The following is a 20,110-nucleotide window of genomic DNA, read 5'->3' on the forward strand; positions in this document are numbered from 1 at the left end:
GCCCACTGGCCACTATAGGCATGGGTGTGGGAAGAAAATGAGTTTTCTCTGGGTACACACGGAGCTTCATTGACCGGGGTGGGGCTCACCTTGCCATGCTCTAGAGCTAAAGGGAATCTCAACGTGAGTCCTTGCCTCGAGGTAAGGCCCTGAGTAGCCCTGCAGAAAGGGAGGCATGCAGCTCTTTCCATGAGCTCTTAGTGGAGGTTCCGCTTTATGTTAATGGAAGTACCCTTTTCAGGACTCCTAGGCCCCTGTGGGCCTGCTGAGCAGCATTGATTCCCATACGTCCCTCGGAGGCCCTCTGTGTCTGCCGAGTCTCGGGCAACACACTGTACGTTACTTCAGGAGAGCTATATTTCCAGAGCAGTCGAACAGCATCAGAACCACATTTCTAGGCAGTCCAACATGCCCTGGAAGTTTTCGACATTGCCCTCGTCTGAGCTGCCCTGAGAAAACACTCTTCTTAGAATTTATCGAGGACCTCTTTCCTGAAGTCACTCTATTCAAGGAGAAATACAGCATCCTAACATGCTGTGTCGCTCACAGTGCAAGCAACGTGAGAACTTGCCTCGAGGTAAGGCCCTGAAATGCTATGCAGAAGCGGAGGCGTGTAGCAGTTTCCATGAGGCCGTAGTCGCTGCTCTGCAGCATTTTAACGCCAGTACGCTTTTCAGGACAGCTAGGTGCCTCGCCTGGAAACCCTGTTCCCTGCAAGAACACCGAGTACCCTCAGGCTCCCGTGGCCCTTCTAAGCAATATCCAGGCCCGTAGCTTTCCGACTCACAGTGTGTATGCCGAGTGTAGGGCAACTCAGTACACTCTAATTGGGACATCTTGATTTAGCCAGCACCTGCACAGTTTTATGAGCACCGTTCTAGCAAGTTCCAACATGCCGTGGAAGTCGCAATCATTCCCTAGTCTGAGCTGCACAGAGAAAAACACTAGGCTTCTCCTTCCATCCAGGACCTCCTACCTGAAGTCACCCTGCCTCCAGGAAAAAGACGGCTTGTGTTACTTTTGCAACTAAAGCACAGTTTTTCCTGAAGCACTGCAGACTTTTGAAGAGGCACGGGCCCAGAGGCCTAGCTTGGGCTTTCCTTGGTGAGGCCGTTCACTAGATGCAGAACACCCTGCCTCGAGAAGTGGATTAAGGGAAGAAAACAGTGTGTACTCTGTGTCTCATTTGAATTGTTAAAAACCACAGAGATGTATGCTGCCTGTGCCCATGGAAATGGGGACATGATGGTACTAGCCTTGCTTTCCATTTGGAAAGCTCCATTCTTGCTGCCGTGAAGCTCCCTGAAATTCTCTGCTGTTGACAGCCCTCTGGCCACTGTAGGCATGGGTGTGGGAAGAAAATGAGTTTTCTCTGGCTACACACGGAGCTTCTTTGGCCGGGGTGGGGCTCACCTTGCCATGCTCTAGAGCTAAATGGAATCTCAACGTGAGTCCTTGCCTCGAGGTAAGGCCCTGAGTAGCCCTGCAGAAAGGGAGGCATGCAGGTCTTTCCATTAGCTCTAAGTCGCTGTTCCACTTTACTTTAAAGGAAGTACCCTTTTCAGGATTCCTAGGCCTCTCGGGTGAGCATCATTTTGTTCCAAGATCCCTGAGTACCTCCACACCCCTGTAGGCCTGCAGAGCAACAACGAGGCCCATTGGTCCCTCGGAGTTCCTCTGTGTCTGCTGAGTCATGGGCAACACACTGCACTCTTTCTTGTGATATCTTGATTCACAGCACTCACACAGGTTCACGGGCACCGTTCTAGCAAGTTCCAACATGCCGTGGAAGTCGCACTCATTCCGTAGTCTGAGCTGCACAGAGATAAACACTAGGCTTCCCCTTCCATCCAGGACCTCCTACTTGAAGTCACCCTGCCTCAGGAGACAGACGGCTTGCCTTCCTATTGCAACTGAAGCACAGTTTTTCCTGTAGCACTGCAGGTTTGGAAGAGGCAAGGGTCCAGACGCCTAGCTAAGGCTTTCCTTGGTGAGGCCGTTCACTAGATGCAGAACACGCTGCCTCGAAAAGTTGATTCAGGGAAGCAACCAGTGTGTACTCTGTGTCTCATTTGACTTGTTAAAAACCACAGAGATGTATGCTGCCTGTGCCCAAGGAAATGGGGCCATGATGGTACTAGCCTTGCTTTCTATTTGGAAAGCTCCATTCTTGCTGCGGTGAAGCTCCCTGAAATTCTCTGCTGTTGACAGCCCTCTGGCCACTGTAGGCATGGGTGTGGGAAGAAAATAGGTTTTCTCTGGCTACACACAGAGCTTCATTGGCCGGGGTGGGGCTCACCTTGCCATGCTCTAGAGCTAAAGGGAATCTCAACGTGAGTCCTTGCCTCGAGGTAAGGCCCTGAGTAGCCCTGCAGAAAGGGAGGCATGCAGGTCTTTCCATGAGCTCTAAGTCGCAGATCTGCTTTACTTTAAAGGAAGTACCCTTTTCAGGACTCCTAGGCCTCTCAGGTGAGCATCATTTTTGTTCCAAGATCCCTGAGTACCTCCACACCCCTGTAGGCCTGCAGAGCAACAACGAGGCCCATTGGTCCCTCGGAGGTCCTCTGTGTCTGCTGAGTCATGGGCAACACACTGCATTCTTTCTTGTGATACCTTGATTCACAGCACTCGCACAGGTTCACGAGCACCGTTCTAGCAGGTTCCAACATGCCGTGGAAGTCGCACTCATTCCCTAGTCTGAGCTGCACAGAGAAAAACACTAGGCTTCTCCTTCCATCTAAGACCTCCTACCTGAAGTCACCCTGCCATCAGGAGAAACACTGCTTGCGTTCTTTTTGCAACTAAAGCAGAGTTTTTCCTGTAGCACTGCAGGCTTTTGAAGAGGCACGGGCCCAGAGGCCTAGCTAGGGCGTTCCTTGGTGAGGCCGTTCACTAGATGCAGAACACCCTGCCTCGAGAAGTTGATTCAGGGAAGCAACCAGTGTGGACTCTGTGTCTCTTTTGACTTGTTAGAAACCACAGAGATGTATGCTGCCTGTGCCAATGGTAATGGGGGCATGATGGTTCTAGCCTTGCTTTCCATTTGGAAAGCTATATTCTTGCTGCCGTGAAGCTCCCTGAAATTCTCTGCTGTTGACAGCCCTCTGGCCAGTGTAGACACGGGTGTGGGAAGAAAATGAGTTTTCTTTGGCTACACACGGAGCTTCATTGGCCGGAGTGGGACTCACCTTGCCATGCTCTAGAGCTAAAGGGAATCTCAACGTGAGTCCTTGCCTCGAGGTAAGGCCCTGAGTAGCCCTGCAGAAAGGGAGGCATGCAGGTCTTTCCATTAGCTCTAAATCACTGTTCTGCTTTACTTTAAAGGAAGTACCCTTTTCAGGACTCCTAGGCTTCTCGGGTGAGCATCATTTTTGTTCCAAGATCCCTGAGTACCTCCACACCCCTGTAGGACTGCTGAGCAACAACGAGGCCCATTGGTCCCTCGGAGGTCCTCTGTGTCTGCTGAGTCATGGGCAACACACTGCACTCTTTCTTGTGATATCTTGATTCACAGCACTCACACAGGTTCACGAGCACCGTTCTAGCAAGTTCCAACATGCCGTGGAAGTCGCACTCATTCCCTAGTCTGAGCTGCACAGAGATAAACACTAGGCTTCTCCTTCCATCAAGGACCTCCTACTAGAAGTCACCCTGCCTCAGGAGATAGACGGCTTGCGTTCCTATTGCAACTAAAGCACAGTTTTTCCTGTAGCACTGCAGGTTTGGAAGAGGCAAGGGCCCAGACGCCTAGCTAAGGCTTTCCTTGGTGAGGCCGTTCACTAGATGCAGAACACGCTGCCTCGAAAAGTTGATTCAGGGAAGCAACCAGTGTGTACTCTGTGTCTCATTTGACTTGTTAAAAACCACAGAGATGTATGCTGCCTGTGCCCATGGAAATGGGGGCATGATGGTACTAGCTTTGCTTTCCATTTGGAAAGCTCCATTCTTGCTGCCGTGAAGCTCCCTGAAATTCTCTGCTATTGTCAGCCCACTGGCCACTATAGGCATGGGTGTGGGAAGAAAATGAGTTTTCTCTGGGTACACACGGAGCTTCATTGACCGGGGTGGGGCTCACCTTGCCATGCTCTAGAGCTAAAGGGAATCTCAACGTGAGTCCTTGCCTCGAGGTAAGGCCCTGAGTAGCCCTGCAGAAAGGGAGGCATGCAGCTCTTTCCATGAGCTCTTAGTGGAGGTTCCGCTTTATGTTAAAGGAAGTACCCTTTTCAGGACTCCTAGGCCCCTGTGGGCCTGCTGAGCAGCATTGATTCCCATACGTCCCTCGGAGGCCCTCTGTGTCTGCCGAGTCTCGGGCAACACACTGTACGTTACTTCAGGAGAGCTATATTTCCAGAGCAGTCGAACAGCATCAGAACCACATTTCTAGGCAGTCCAACATGCCCTGGAAGTTTTCGACATTGCCCTCGTCTGAGCTGCCCTGAGAAAACACTCTTCTTAGAATTTATCGAGGACCTCTTTCCTGAAGTCACTCTATTCAAGGAGAAATACAGCATCCTAACATGCTGTGTCGCTCACAGTGCAAGCAACGTGAGAACTTGCCTCGAGGGAAGGCCCTGAAATGCTATGCAGAAGCGGAGGCGTGTAGCAGTTTCCATGAGGCCGTAGTCGCTGCTCTGCAGCATTTTAACGCCAGTACGCTTTTCAGGACAGCTAGGTGCCTCGCCTGGAAACCCTGTTCCCTGCAAGAACACCGAGTACCCTCAGGCTCCCGTGGCCCTTCTAAGCAATATCCAGGCCCGTAGCTTTCCGACTCACAGTGTGTATGCCGAGTGTAGGGCAACTCAGTACACTCTAATTGGGACATCTTGATTTAGCCAGCACCTGCACAGTTTTATGAGCACCGTTCTAGCAAGTTCCAACATGCCGTGGAAGTCGCAATCATTCCCTAGTCTGAGCTGCACAGAGAAAAACACTAGGCTTCTCCTTCCATCCAGGACCTCCTACCTGAAGTCACCCTGCCTCCAGGAAAAAGACGGCTTGTGTTCCTTTTGCAACTAAAGCACAGTTTTTCCTGAAGCACTGCAGACTTTTGAAGAGGCACGGGCCCAGAGGCCTAGCTTGGGCTTTCCTTGGTGAGGCCGTTCACTAGATGCAGAACACCCTGCCTCGAGAAGTGGATTAAGGGAAGAAAACAGTGTGTACTCTGTGTCTCATTTGAATTGTTAAAAACCACAGAGATGTATGCTGCCTGTGCCCATGGAAATGGGGACATGATGGTACTAGCCTTGCTTTCCATTTGGAAAGCTCCATTCTTGCTGCCGTGAAGCTCCCTGAAATTCTCTGCTGTTGACAGCCCTCTGGCCACTGTAGGTATGGGTGTGGGAAGAAAATGAGTTTTCTCTGGCTACACACGGAGCTTCTTTGGCCGGGGTGGGGCTCACCTTGCCATGCTCTAGAGCTAAATGGAATCTCAACGTGAGTCCTTGCCTCGAGGTAAGGCCCTGAGTAGCCCTGCAGAAAGGGAGGCATGCAGGTCTTTCCATTAGCTCTAAGTCGCTGTTCCACTTTACTTTAAAGGAAGTACCCTTTTCAGGATTCCTAGGCCTCTCGGGTGAGCATCATTTTTGTTCCAAGATCCCTGAGTACCTCCACACCCCTGTAGGCCTGCAGAGCAACAACGAGGCCCATTGGTCCCTCGGAGTTCCTCTGTGTCTGCTGAGTCATGGGCAACACACTGCACTCTTTCTTGTGATATCTTGATTCACAGCACTCACACAGGTTCACGGGCACCGTTCTAGCAAGTTCCAACATGCCGTGGAAGTCGCACTCATTCCGTAGTCTGAGCTGCACAGAGATAAACACTAGGCTTCCCCTTCCATCCAGGACCTCCTACTTGAAGTCACCCTGCCTCAGGAGACAGACGGCTTGCCTTCCTATTGCAACTGAAGCACAGTTTTTCCTGTAGCACTGCAGGTTTGGAAGAGGCAAGGGTCCAGACGCCTAGCTAAGGCTTTCCTTGGTGAGGCCGTTCACTAGATGCAGAACACGCTGCCTCGAAAAGTTGATTCAGGGAAGCAACCAGTGTGTACTCTGTGTCTCATTTGACTTGTTAAAAACCACAGAGATGTATGCTGCCTGTGCCCAAGGAAATGGGGCCATGATGGTACTAGCCTTGCTTTCTATTTGGAAAGCTCCATTCTTGCTGCGGTGAAGCTCCCTGAAATTCTCTGCTGTTGACAGCCCTCTGGCCACTGTAGGCATGGATGTGGGAAGAAAATGAGTTTTCTCTGGCTACACACGGAGCTTCTTTGGCCGGGGTGGGGCTCACCTTGCCATGCTCTAGAGCTAAATGGAATCTCAACGTGAGTCCTTGCCTCGAGGTAAGGCCCTGAGTAGCCCTGCAGAAAGGGAGGCATGCAGGTCTTTCCATGAGCTCTAAGTCGCAGATCTGCTTTACTTTAAAGGAAGTACCCTTTTCAGGACTCCTAGGCCTCTCAGGTGAGCATCATTTTTGTTCCAAGATCCCTGAGTACCTCCACACCCCTGTAGGACTGCTGAGCAACAACGAGGCCCATTGGTCCCTCGGAGGTCCTCTGTGTCTGCTGAGTCATGGGCAACACACTGAACTCTTTCTTGTGATATCTTGATTCACAGCACTCACACAGGTTCACGAGCACCGTTCCAGCAAGTTCCTACATGCCGTGGAAGTCGCACTCATTCCCTAGTCTGAGCTGCACAGAGATAAACACTAGGCTTCTCCTTCCATCCAGGACCTCCTACCTGAAGTCACCCTGCCTCAGGAGATAGACGGCTTGCGTTCCTATTACAACTAATGCACAGTATTCCTGTAGCACTGCAGGCTTTTGAAGAGGCACGGGCCCAGAGGCCTAGCTAGGGCGTTCCTTGGTGAGACCATACACTAGATGCAGAAGACCCTGCCTCAATAAGTTGATTCAGGGAAGCAACCAGTGTGGACTCTGTGTCTCTTTTGACTTGTTAAAAACCACAGAGATGTATGCTGCCTGTGCCAACGGTAATGGGGGCATGATGGTACTAGCTTTGCTTTCCATTTGGAAAGCTCCATTCTTGCTGCCGTGAAGCTCCCTGAAATTCTCTGCTGTTGACAGCCCTCTGGCCACTGTAGGCATGGGTGTGGGAAGAAATTGAGTTTTCTCTGGCTACACACGGAGCTTCATTGGCCGGGGTGGGGCTCACCTTGCCATGCTCTAGAGCTAAAGGGAATCTCAACGTGAGTCCTTGCCTCGAGGTAAGGCCCTGAGTAGCCCTGCAGAAAGGGAGGCATGCAGCTCTTTCCATGAGCTCTTAGTGGAGGTTCCGCTTTATGTTAAAGGAAGTACCCTTTTCAGGACTCCTAGGCCCCTGTGGGCCTGCTGAGCAGCATTGATTCCCATACGTCCCTCGGAGGCCCTCTGTGTCTGCCGAGTCTCGGGCAACACACTGTACGTTACTTCAGGAGAGCTATATTTCCAGAGCAGTCGAACAGCATCAGAACCACATTTCTAGGCAGTCCAACATGCCCTGGAAGTTTTCGACATTGCCCTCGTCTGAGCTGCCCTGAGAAAACACTCTTCTTAGAATTTATCGAGGACCTCTTTCCTGAAGTCACTCTATTCAAGGAGAAATACAGCATCCTAACATGCTGTGTCGCTCACAGTGCAAGCAACGTGAGAACTTGCCTCGAGGTAAGGCCCTGAAATGCTATGCAGAAGCGGAGGCGTGTAGCAGTTTCCATGAGGCCGTAGTCGCTGCTCTGCAGCATTTTAACGCCAGTACGCTTTTCAGGACAGCTAGGTGCCTCGCCTGGAAACCCTGTTCCCTGCAAGAACACCGAGTACCCTCAGGCTCCCGTGGCCCTTCTAAGCAATATCCAGGCCCGTAGCTTTCCGACTCACAGTGTGTATGCCGAGTGTAGGGCAACTCAGTACACTCTAATTGGGACATCTTGATTTAGCCAGCACCTGCACAGTTTTATGAGCACCGTTCTAGCAAGTTCCAACATGCCGTGGAAGTCGCAATCATTCCCTAGTCTGAGCTGCACAGAGAAAAACACTAGGCTTCTCCTTCCATCCAGGACCTCCTACCTGAAGTCACCCTGCCTCCAGGAAAAAGACGGCTTGTGTTCCTTTTGCAACTAAAGCACAGTTTTTCCTGAAGCACTGCAGACTTTTGAAGAGGCACGGGCCCGGAGGCCTAGCTTGGGCTTTCCTTGGTGAGGCCGTTCACTAGATGCAGAACACCCTGCCTCGAGAAGTGGATTAAGGGAAGAAAACAGTGTGTACTCTGTGTCTCATTTGAATTGTTAAAAACCACAGAGATGTATGCTGCCTGTGCCCATGGAAATGGGGACATGATGGTACTAGCCTTGCTTTCCATTTGGAAAGCTCCATTCTTGCTGCCGTGAAGCTCCCTGAAATTCTCTGCTGTTGACAGCCCTCTGGCCACTGTAGGCATGGGTGTGGGAAGAAAATGAGTTTTCTCTGGCTACACACGGAGCTTCTTTGGCCGGGGTGGGGCTCACCTTGCCATGCTCTAGAGCTAAATGGAATCTCAACGTGAGTCCTTGCCTCGAGGTAAGGCCCTGAGTAGCCCTGCAGAAAGGGAGGCATGCAGGTCTTTCCATTAGCTCTAAGTCGCTGTTCCACTTTACTTTAAAGGAAGTACCCTTTTCAGGATTCCTAGGCCTCTCGGGTGAGCATCATTTTTGTTCCAAGATCCCTGAGTACCTCCACACCCCTGTAGGCCTGCAGAGCAACAACGAGGCCCATTGGTCCCTCGGAGTTCCTCTGTGTCTGCTGAGTCATGGGCAACACACTGAACTCTTTCTTGTGATATCTTGATTCACAGCACTCACACAGGTTCACGGGCACCGTTCTAGCAAGTTCCAACATGCCGTGGAAGTCGCACTCATTCCATAGCCTGAGCTGCACAGAGAAAAACACTAGGCTTCTCCTTCCATCTAAGACCTCCTACCTGAAGTCACCTTGCCATCAGGAGAAACACTGCTTGCGTTCTTATTGCAACTAAAGCAGAGTTTTTCCTGTAGCACTGCAGGCTTTTGAAGAGGCACGGGCCCAGAGGCCTAGCTAGGGCGTTCCTTGGTGAGGCCATACACTAGATGCAGAAGCCCCTGCCTCAAGAAGTTGATTCAGGGAAGCAACCAGTGTTGACTCTGTGTCTCTTTTGACTTGTTAGAAACCAGAGAGAAGTATGCTGCCTGAGCCAATGGTAATGGGGGCATGATCTTACTAGCCTTGCTTTCCATTTGGAAAGCTCCATTCTTGCTGCCGTGAAGCTCCCTGAAATTCTCTGCTATTGTCAGCCCTCTGGCCACTGTAGGCATGGGTGTGGGAAGAAAATGAGTTTTCTTTGGCTACACACGGAGCTTCATTGACCGGGGTGGGGCTCACCTTGCCATGCTCTAGAACTAAAGGGAATCTCAACGTGAGTCCTTGCCTCGAGGTAAGGCCCTGAGTAGCCCTGCAGAAAGGGAGGCATGCAGCTCTTTCCATGAGCTCTTAGTGGAGGTTCCGCTTTATGTTAAAGGAAGTACCCTTTTCAGGACTCCTAGGCCCCTGTGGACCTGCTGAGCAGCATTGATTCCCATACGTCCCTCGGAGGCCCTCTGTGTCTGCCGAGTCTCGGGCAACACACTGTACGTTACTTCAGGAGAGCTATATTTCCAGAGCAGTCGAACAGCATCAGAACCACATTTCTAGGCAGTCCAACATGCCCTGGAAGTTTTCGACATTGCCCTCGTCCGAGCTGCCCTGAGAAAACACTCTTCTTAGAATTTATCGAGGACCTCTTTCCTGAAGTCACTCTATTCATGGAGAAATACAGCATCCTAACATGCTGTGTCGCTCACAGTGCAAGCAACGTGAGAACTTGCCTCGAGGTAAGGCCCTGAAATGCTATGCAGAAGCGGAGGCGTGTAGCAGTTTCCATGAGGCCGTAGTCGCTGCTCTGCAGCATTTTAACGCCAGTACGCTTTTCAGGACAGCTAGGTGCCTCGCCTGGAAACCCTGTTCCCTGCAAGAACACCGAGTACCCTCAGGCTCCCCTGGCCCTTCTAAGCAATATCCAGGCCCGTAGCTTTCCGACTCACAGTGTGTATGCCGAGTGTAGGGCAACACAGTGCACTCTAATTGGGACATCTTGATTTAGCCAGCACCTGCACAGTTTTATGAGCACCGTTCCAGCAAGTTCCAACATGCCGTGGAAGTCGCACTCATTCCGTACACTGAGCTGCACAAAGAAAACACTAGGCTTCTCCTTCCATCCAGGACCTCCTACCTGAAGTCACACTGCCTCAGGAGAAACACGGCTTGCGTTCCTATTGCAACTAAAGCACAGTTTTTCCTGTAGCACTGCAGGTGTGGAAGAGGCAAAGGTCCAGAGGACTAGCTAAGGCTTTCCTTGGTGAGGCCGTTCACTAGATGCAGAACACCCTGCCTCGAGGAGTTGATTCAGGGAAGCAACCAGTGTGTACTCTGTGTCTCTTTTGACTTGTTAGAAACCACAGAGATGTATGCAGCCTGTGCCCATGGAAATGGGGGCATGATGGTACTAGCATTGCTTTCCATTTGGAAAGCTCCATTCTTGCTGAAGTGAAGCTCCCTGAAATTCTCTGCTGTTGACAGCCCTCTGTCCACTGTAGGCATGTGTGTGGGAAGAAAATGAGTTTTCTCTGGCTACACACGGAGCTTAATTGGCCGGGGTTGGGTTCACCTTGCCATGCTCTAGAGCTAAAGGGAATCTCAACGTGAGTCCTTGCCTCGAGGTAAGGCCCTGAGTAGCCCTGCAGAAAGGGAGGCATGCAGGTCTTTCCATGAGCTCTAAGTCGCAGATCTGCTTTACTTTAAAGGAAGTACCCTTTTCAGGACTCCTAGGCCTCTCGGGTGAGCATCATTTTGTTCCAAGATCCCTGAGTACCTCCACACCCCTGTAGGCCTGCTGAGCAACAACGAGGCCCATTGGTCCCTCGGAGTTCCTCTGTGTCTGCTGAGTCATGGGCAACACACTGCACTCTTTCTTGTGATATCTTGATTCACAGCACTCACACAGGTTCACGGGCACCGTTCTAGCAAGTTCCAACATGCCGTGGAAGTCGCACTCATTCCCTAGTCTGAGCTGCACAGAGATAAACACTAGGCTTCTCCTTCCATCCAGGACCTCCTACTTGATGTCACCCTGCCTCAGGAGACAGACGGCTTGCGTTCCTATTGCAACTGAAGCACAGTTTTTCCTGTAGCACTGCAGGTTTGGAAGAGGCAAGGGCCCAGACGCCTAGCTAAGGCTTTCCTTGGTGAGGCCGTTCACTAGATGCAGAACACGCTGCCTCGAAAAGTTGATTCAGGGAAGCAACCAGTGTGTACTCTGTGTCTCATTTGACTTGTTAAAAACCACAGAGATGTATGCTGCCTGTGCCCATGGAAATGGGGGCATGATGGTACTAGCTTTGCTTTCCATTTGGAAAGCTCCATTCTTGCTGCCGTGAAGCTCCCTGAAATTCTCTGCTATTGTCAGCCCTCTGGCCACTATAGGCATGGGTGTGGGAAGAAAATGAGTTTTCTCTGGGTACACACGGAGCTTCATTGACCGGGGTGGGGCTCACCTTGCCATGCTCTAGAGCTAAAGGGAATCTCAACGTGAGTCCTTGCCTCGAGGTAAGGCCCTGAGTAGCCCTGCAGAAAGGGAGGCATGCAGCTCTTTCCATGAGCTCTTAGTGGAGGTTCCGCTTTATGTTAAAGGAAGTACCCTTTTCAGGACTCCTAGGCCCCTGTGGGCCTGCTGAGCAGCATTGATTCCCATACGTCCCTCGGAGGCCCTCTGTGTCTGCCGAGTCTCGGGCAACACACTGTACGTTACTTCAGGAGAGCTATATTTCCAGAGCAGTCGAACAGCATCAGAACCACATTTCTAGGCAGTCCAACATGCCCTGGAAGTTTTCGACATTGCCCTCGTCTGAGCTGCCCTGAGAAAACACTCTTCTTAGAATTTATCGAGGACCTCTTTCCTGAAGTCACTCTATTCAAGGAGAAATACAGCATCCTAACATGCTGTGTCGCTCACAGTGCAAGCAACGTGAGAACTTGCCTCGAGGTAAGGCCCTGAAATGCTATGCAGAAGCGGAGGCGTGTAGCAGTTTCCATGAGGCCGTAGTCGCTGCTCTGCAGCATTTTAACGCCAGTACGCTTTTCAGGACAGCTAGGTGCCTCGCCTGGAAACCCTGTTCCCTGCAAGAACACCGAGTACCCTCAGGCTCCCGTGGCCCTTCTAAGCAATATCCAGGCCCGTAGCTTTCCGACTCACAGTGTGTATGCCGAGTGTAGGGCAACTCAGTACACTCTAATTGGGACATCTTGATTTAGCCAGCACCTGCACAGTTTTATGAGCACCGTTCTAGCAAGTTCCAACATGCCGTGGAAGTCGCAATCATTCCCTAGTCTGAGCTGCACAGAGAAAAACACTAGGCTTCTCCTTCCATCCAGGACCTCCTACCTGAAGTCACCCTGCCTCCAGGAAAAAGACGGCTTGTGTTCCTTTTGCAACTAAAGCACAGTTTTTCCTGAAGCACTGCAGACTTTTGAAGAGGCACGGGCCCGGAGGCCTAGCTTGGGCTTTCCTTGGTGAGGCCGTTCACTAGATGCAGAACACCCTGCCTCGAGAAGTGGATTAAGGGAAGAAAACAGTGTGTACTCTGTGTCTCATTTGAATTGTTAAAAACCACAGAGATGTATGCTGCCTGTGCCCATGGAAATGGGGACATGATGGTACTAGCCTTGCTTTCCATTTGGAAAGCTCCATTCTTGCTGCCGTGAAGCTCCCTGAAATTCTCTGCTGTTGACAGCCCTCTGGCCACTGTAGGCATGGGTGTGGGAAGAAAATGAGTTTTCTCTGGCTACACACGGAGCTTCTTTGGCCGGGGTGGGGCTCACCTTGCCATGCTCTAGAGCTAAATGGAATCTCAACGTGAGTCCTTGCCTCGAGGTAAGGCCCTGAGTAGCCCTGCAGAAAGGGAGGCATGCAGGTCTTTCCATTAGCTCTAAGTCGCTGTTCCACTTTACTTTAAAGGAAGTACCCTTTTCAGGATTCCTAGGCCTCTCGGGTGAGCATCATTTTTGTTCCAAGATCCCTGAGTACCTCCACACCCCTGTAGGCCTGCAGAGCAACAACGAGGCCCATTGGTCCCTCGGAGTTCCTCTGTGTCTGCTGAGTCATGCGCAACACACTGCAGTCTTTCTTGTGATATCTTGATTCACAGCACTCACACAGGTTCACGGGCACCGTTCTAGCAAGTTCCAACATGCCGTGGAAGTCGCACTCATTCCGTAGTCTGAGCTGCACAGAGATAAACACTAGGCTTCCCCTTCCATCCAGGACCTCCTACTTGAAGTCACCCTGCCTCAGGAGACAGACGGCTTGCGTTCCTATTGCAACTGAAGCACAGTTTTTCCTGTAGCACTGCAGGTTTGGAAGAGGCAAGGGTCCAGACGCCTAGCTAAGGCTTTCCTTGGTGAGGCCGTTCACTAGATGCAGAACACGCTGCCTCAAAAAGTTGATTCAGGGAAGCAACCAGTGTGTACTCTGTGTCTCATTTGACTTGTTAAAAACCACAGAGATGTATGCTGCCTGTGCCCATGGAAATGGGGCCATGATGGTACTAGCCTTGCTTTCTATTTGGAAAGCTCCATTCTTGCTGCGGTGAAGCTCCCTGAAATTCTCTGCTGTTGACAGCCCTCTGGCCACTGTAGGCATGGATGTGGGAAGAAAATGAGTTTTCTCTGGCTACACACGGAGCTTCTTTGGCCGGGGTGGGGCTCACCTTGCCATGCTCTAGAGCTAAATGGAATCTCAACGTGAGTCCTTGCCTCGAGGTAAGGCCCTGAGTAGCCCTGCAGAAAGGGAGGCATGCAGCTCTTTCCATGAGCTCTAAGTCGCAGATCTGCATTACTTTAAAGGAAGTACCCTTTTCAGGACTCCTAGGCCTCTCAGGTGAGCATCATTTTTGTTCCAAGATCCCTGAGTACCTCCACACCCCTGTAGGACTGCTGAGCAACAACGAGGCCCATTGGTCCCTCGGAGGTCCTCTGTGTCTGCTGAGTCATGGGCAACACACTGAACTCTTTCTTGTGATATCTTGATTCACAGCACTCACACAGGATCACGAGCACCGTTCTAGCAAGTTCCAACATGCCGTGGAAGTCGCACTCATTCCCTAGTCTGAGCTGCACAGAGATAAACACTAGGCTTCTCCTTCCATCCAGGACCTCCTACCTGAAGTCACCCTGCCTCAGGAGATAGACGGCTTGCGTTCCTATTACAACTAATGCACAGTATTCCTGTAGCACTGCAGGCTTTTGAAGAGGCACGGGCCCAGAGGCCTAGCTAGGGCGTTCCTTGGTGAGGCCATACACTAGATGCAGAAGACCCTGCCTCAAGAAGTTGATTCAGGGAAGCAACCAGTGTGGACTCTGTGTCTCTTTTGACTTGTTAAAAACCACAGAGATGTATGCTGCCTGTGCCAACGGTAATGGGGGCATGATGGTACTAGCTTTGCTTTCCATTTGGAAAGCTCCATTCTTGCTGCCGTGAAGCTCCCTGAAATTCTCTGCTGTTGACAGCCCTCTGGCCACTGTAGGCATGGATGTGGGAAGAAATTGAGTTTTCTCTGGCTACACACGGAGCTTCATTGGCCGGGGTGGGGCTCACCTTGCCATGCTCTAGAGCTAAAGGGAATCTCAACGTGAGTCCTTGCCTCGAGGTAAGGCCCTGAGTAGCCCTGCAGAAAGGGAGGCATGCAGCTCTTTCCTTGAGCTCTTAGTGGAGGTTCCGCTTTATGTTAAAGGAAGTACCCTTTTCAGGACTCCTAGGCCCCTGTGGGCCTGCTGAGCAGCATTGATTCCCATACGTCCCTCGGAGGCCCTCTGTGTCTGCCGAGTCTCGGGCAACACACTGTACGTTACTTCAGGAGAGCTATATTTCCAGAGCAGTCGAACAGCATCAGAACCACATTTCTAGGCAGTCCAACATGCCCTGGAAGTTTGCGACATTGCCCTCGTCTGAGCTGCCCTGAGAAAACACTCTTCTTAGAATTTATCGAGGACCTCTTTCCTGAAGTCACTCTATTCAAGGAGAAATACAGCATCCTAACATGCTGTGTCGCTCACAGTGCAAGCAACGTGAGAACTTGCCTCGAGGGAAGGCCCTGAAATGCTATGCAGAAGCAGAGGCGTGTAGCAGTTTCCATGAGGCCGTAGTCGCTGCTCTGCAGCATTTTAACGCCAGTACGCTTTTCAGGACACCTAGGTGCCTCGCCTGGAAACCCTGTTCCCTGCAAGAACACCGAGTACCCTCAGGCTCCCGTGGCCCTTCTAAGCAATATCCAGGCCCGTAGCTTTCCGACTCACAGTGTGTATGCCGAGTGTAGGGCAACTCAGTGCACTCTAATTGGGACATCTTGATTTAGCCAGCACCTGCACAGTTTTATGAGCACCGTTCTAGCAAGTTCCAACATGCCGTGGAAGTCGCAATCATTCCCTAGTCTGAGCTGCACAGAGAAAAACACTAGGCTTCTCCTTCCATCCAGGACCTCCTACCTGAAGTCACCCTGCCTCCAGGGGAAAGACGGCTTGCGTTCCTATTGCAACTAAAGCACAGTTTTTCCTGTAGCACTGCAGGTGTGGAAGAGGCAAAGGTCCAGAGGCCTAGCTAAGGCTTTCCTTGCTGAGGCCGTTCACTAGATGCAGAACACGCTGCCTCGAGAAGTTGATTCAGGGAAGCAACCAGTGTGTACTCTGTGTCTCATTTGACTTGTTAAAAACCACAGAGATGTATGCTGCTTGTGCTCATGGAAATGGGGGCACGATGACACTAGCCGTGCTTTCCATTTGGAAAGCTCCATTCTTGCTGCCGTCAAGCTCCCTGATATTCTCTGCTGTTGACAGGCCCCTGGCCACTATAGCATTGGTGTGGGAAGAAAATGAGTTTTCTCTGGGTACACACGGAGCTTCATTGGCCGGGGTGGGGTTCACCTTCCCATGCTCTAGAGCTAAAGGGAATCTCAACGTGAGTCCTTGCCTCGAGGTAAGGCCCTGAGTAGCCCTGCAAAAAGGTAGGCATGCAGCTCTTTCCATTAGCTCTAAGTCGCTGTTCTGCTTTACTTTAAAGGAAGTACCCTTTTCAGGACTCCTAGGCCTCTCGGGTGAGCATCATTTTTGTTCCAAGATCCCTGAGTACCTCCCAACCCCTGTAGGCCTGCAGAGCAACAACGAGGCCCATTGGTCCCTCGGAGGTCCTCTGTGTCTGCTGAGTCATGGGCAACACACTGCACTCTTTCTTGTGATATCTTGATTCACATCACTCGCACAGGTTCAAAAGCAACGGTCTAGGAAGTTCCAACATGCCGTGGAAGTCGCACTCATTCCCTAGTCTGAGCTGCACAGAGAAAAACACTACGCTTCTCCTTCCATCCAGGACCTCCTACCTGAAGTCACCCTGCCTCCAGGAGAAAGACGGCTTGCGTTCCTATTGCAACTAAAGCACAGTATTTCCTGTAGCACTGCAGGCTTTTGAAGAGTCACGGGCCCAGAGTCCTAGCTCGGTCATCCCTTGGTGAGGCCGTTCACTAGATGCAGAACACCCTCCTCGAGAAGTTGATTCAGGGAAGCAACCAGTGTGGACTGTGTGTCTCTTTTGACTTGTTAGAAACCACAGAGATGTATGCTGCCTGTGCCAATGGTATTGGGGGCATGATGGTACTAGCCTTGCTTTCCATTTGGAAAGCTCCATTCTTGCTGCCGTGAAGCTCCCTGAAATTCTCTACTGTTGACAGGCCCCTGGCCACTCTAGCATTGGTGTGGGAAGAAAATGAGTTTTCTCTGGCTACACACGGAGCTTCTTTGGCCGGGGTGGGGCTCACCTTGCCATGCTCTAGAGCTAAATGGAATCTCAACGTGAGTCCTTGCCTCGAGGTAAGGCCCTGAGTAGCCCTGCAGAAAGGGAGGCATGCAGCTCTTTCCATGAGCTCTAAGTCGCAGATCTGCTTTACTTTAAAGGAAGTACCCTTTTCAGGACTCCTAGGCCTCTCAGGTGAGCATCATTTTTGTTCCAAGATCCCTGAGTACCTCCACACCCCTGTAGGACTGCTGAGCAACAACGAGGCCCATTGGTCCCTCGGAGGTCCTCTGTGTCTGCTGAGTCATGGGCAACACACTGAACTCTTTCTTGTGATATCTTGATTCACAGCACTCACACAGGATCACGAGCACCGTTCTAGCAAGTTCCAACATGCCGTGGAAGTCGCACTCATTCCCTAGTCTGAGCTGCACAGAGATAAACACTAGGCTTCTCCTTCCATCCAGGACCTCCTACCTGAAGTCACCCTGCCTCAGGAGATAGACGGCTTGCGTTCCTATTACAACTAATGCACAGTATTCCTGTAGCACTGCAGGCTTTTGAAGAGGCACGGGCCCAGAGGCCTAGCTAGGGCGTTCCTTGGTGAGGCCATACACTAGATGCAGAAGACCCTGCCTCAAGAAGTTGATTCAGGGAAGCAACCAGTGTGGACTCTGTGTCTCTTTTGACTTGTTAAAAACCACAGAGATGTATGCTGCCTGTGCCAACGGTAATGGGGGCATGATGGTACTAGCTTTGCTTTCCATTTGGAAAGCTCCATTCTTGCTGCCGTGAAGCTCCCTGAAATTCTCTGCTGTTGACAGCCCTCTGGCCACTGTAGGCATGGATGTGGGAAGAAATTGAGTTTTCTCTGGCTACACACGGAGCTTCATTGGCCGGGGTGGGGCTCACCTTGCCATGCTCTAGAGCTAAAGGGAATCTCAACGTGAGTCCTTGCCTCGAGGTAAGGCCCTGAGTAGCCCTGCAGAAAGGGAGGCATGCAGCTCTTTCCTTGAGCTCTTAGTGGAGGTTCCGCTTTATGTTAAAGGAAGTACCCTTTTCAGGACTCCTAGGCCCCTGTGGGCCTGCTGAGCAGCATTGATTCCCATACGTCCCTCGGAGGCCCTCTGTGTCTGCCGAGTCTCGGGCAACACACTGTACGTTACTTCAGGAGAGCTATATTTCCAGAGCAGTCGAACAGCATCAGAACCACATTTCTAGGCAGTCCAACATGCCCTGGAAGTTTGCGACATTGCCCTCGTCTGAGCTGCCCTGAGAAAACACTCTTCTTAGAATTTATCGAGGACCTCTTTCCTGAAGTCACTCTATTCAAGGAGAAATACAGCATCCTAACATGCTGTGTCGCTCACAGTGCAAGCAACGTGAGAACTTGCCTCGAGGGAAGGCCCTGAAATGCTATGCAGAAGCAGAGGCGTGTAGCAGTTTCCATGAGGCCGTAGTCGCTGCTCTGCAGCATTTTAACGCCAGTACGCTTTTCAGGACACCTAGGTGCCTCGCCTGGAAACCCTGTTCCCTGCAAGAACACCGAGTACCCTCAGGCTCCCGTGGCCCTTCTAAGCAATATCCAGGCCCGTAGCTTTCCGACTCACAGTGTGTATGCCGAGTGTAGGGCAACTCAGTGCACTCTAATTGGGACATCTTGATTTAGCCAGCACCTGCACAGTTTTATGAGCACCGTTCTAGCAAGTTCCAACATGCCGTGGAAGTCGCAATCATTCCCTAGTCTGAGCTGCACAGAGAAAAACACTAGGCTTCTCCTTCCATCCAGGACCTCCTACCTGAAGTCACCCTGCCTCCAGGGGAAAGACGGCTTGCGTTCCTATTGCAACTAAAGCACAGTTTTTCCTGTAGCACTGCAGGTGTGGAAGAGGCAAAGGTCCAGAGGCCTAGCTAAGGCTTTCCTTGCTGAGGCCGTTCACTAGATGCAGAACACGCTGCCTCGAGAAGTTGATTCAGGGAAGCAACCAGTGTGTACTCTGTGTCTCATTTGACTTGTTAAAAACCACAGAGATGTATGCTGCTTGTGCTCATGGAAATGGGGGCACGATGACACTAGCCGTGCTTTCCATTTGGAAAGCTCCATTCTTGCTGCCGTCAAGCTCCCTGATATTCTCTGCTGTTGACAGGCCCCTGGCCACTATAGCATTGGTGTGGGAAGAAAATGAGTTTTCTCTGGGTACACACGGAGCTTCATTGGCCGGGGTGGGGTTCACCTTCCCATGCTCTAGAGCTAAAGGGAATCTCAACGTGAGTCCTTGCCTCGAGGTAAGGCCCTGAGTAGCCCTGCAAAAAGGTAGGCATGCAGCTCTTTCCATTAGCTCTAAGTCGCTGTTCTGCTTTACTTTAAAGGAAGTACCCTTTTCAGGACTCCTAGGCCTCTCGGGTGAGCATCATTTTTGTTCCAAGATCCCTGAGTACCTCCCAACCCCTGTAGGCCTGCAGAGCAACAACGAGGCCCATTGGTCCCTCGGAGGTCCTCTGTGTCTGCTGAGTCATGGGCAACACACTGCACTCTTTCTTGTGATATCTTGATTCACATCACTCGCACAGGTTCAAAAGCAACGGTCTAGGAAGTTCCAACATGCCGTGGAAGTCGCACTCATTCCCTAGTCTGAGCTGCACAGAGAAAAACACTACGCTTCTCCTTCCATCCAGGACCTCCTACCTGAAGTCACCCTGCCTCCAGGAGAAAGACGGCTTGCGTTCCTATTGCAACTAAAGCACAGTATTTCCTGTAGCACTGCAGGCTTTTGAAGAGTCACGGGCCCAGAGTCCTAGCTCGGTCATCCCTTGGTGAGGCCGTTCACTAGATGCAGAACACCCTCCTCGAGAAGTTGATTCAGGGAAGCAACCAGTGTGGACTGTGTGTCTCTTTTGACTTGTTAGAAACCACAGAGATGTATGCTGCCTGTGCCAATGGTATTGGGGGCATGATGGTACTAGCCTTGCTTTCCATTTGGAAAGCTCCATTCTTGCTGCCGTGAAGCTCCCTGAAATTCTCTACTGTTGACAGGCCCCTGGCCACTCTAGCATTGGTGTGGGAAGAAAATGAGTTTTCTCTGGCTACACACGGAGCTTCTTTGGCCGGGGTGGGGCTCACCTTGCCATGCTCTAGAGCTAAATGGAATCTCAACGTGAGTCCTTGCCTCGAGGTAAGGCCCTGAGTAGCCCTGCAGAAAGGCAGGCATGCAGGTCTTTCCATTAGCTCTAAGTC

Source organism: Balaenoptera ricei, chromosome 16 (assembly GCF_028023285.1).
Source record: "Balaenoptera ricei isolate mBalRic1 chromosome 16, mBalRic1.hap2, whole genome shotgun sequence".
Lineage (NCBI taxonomy): Eukaryota > Metazoa > Chordata > Mammalia > Artiodactyla > Balaenopteridae > Balaenoptera > Balaenoptera ricei.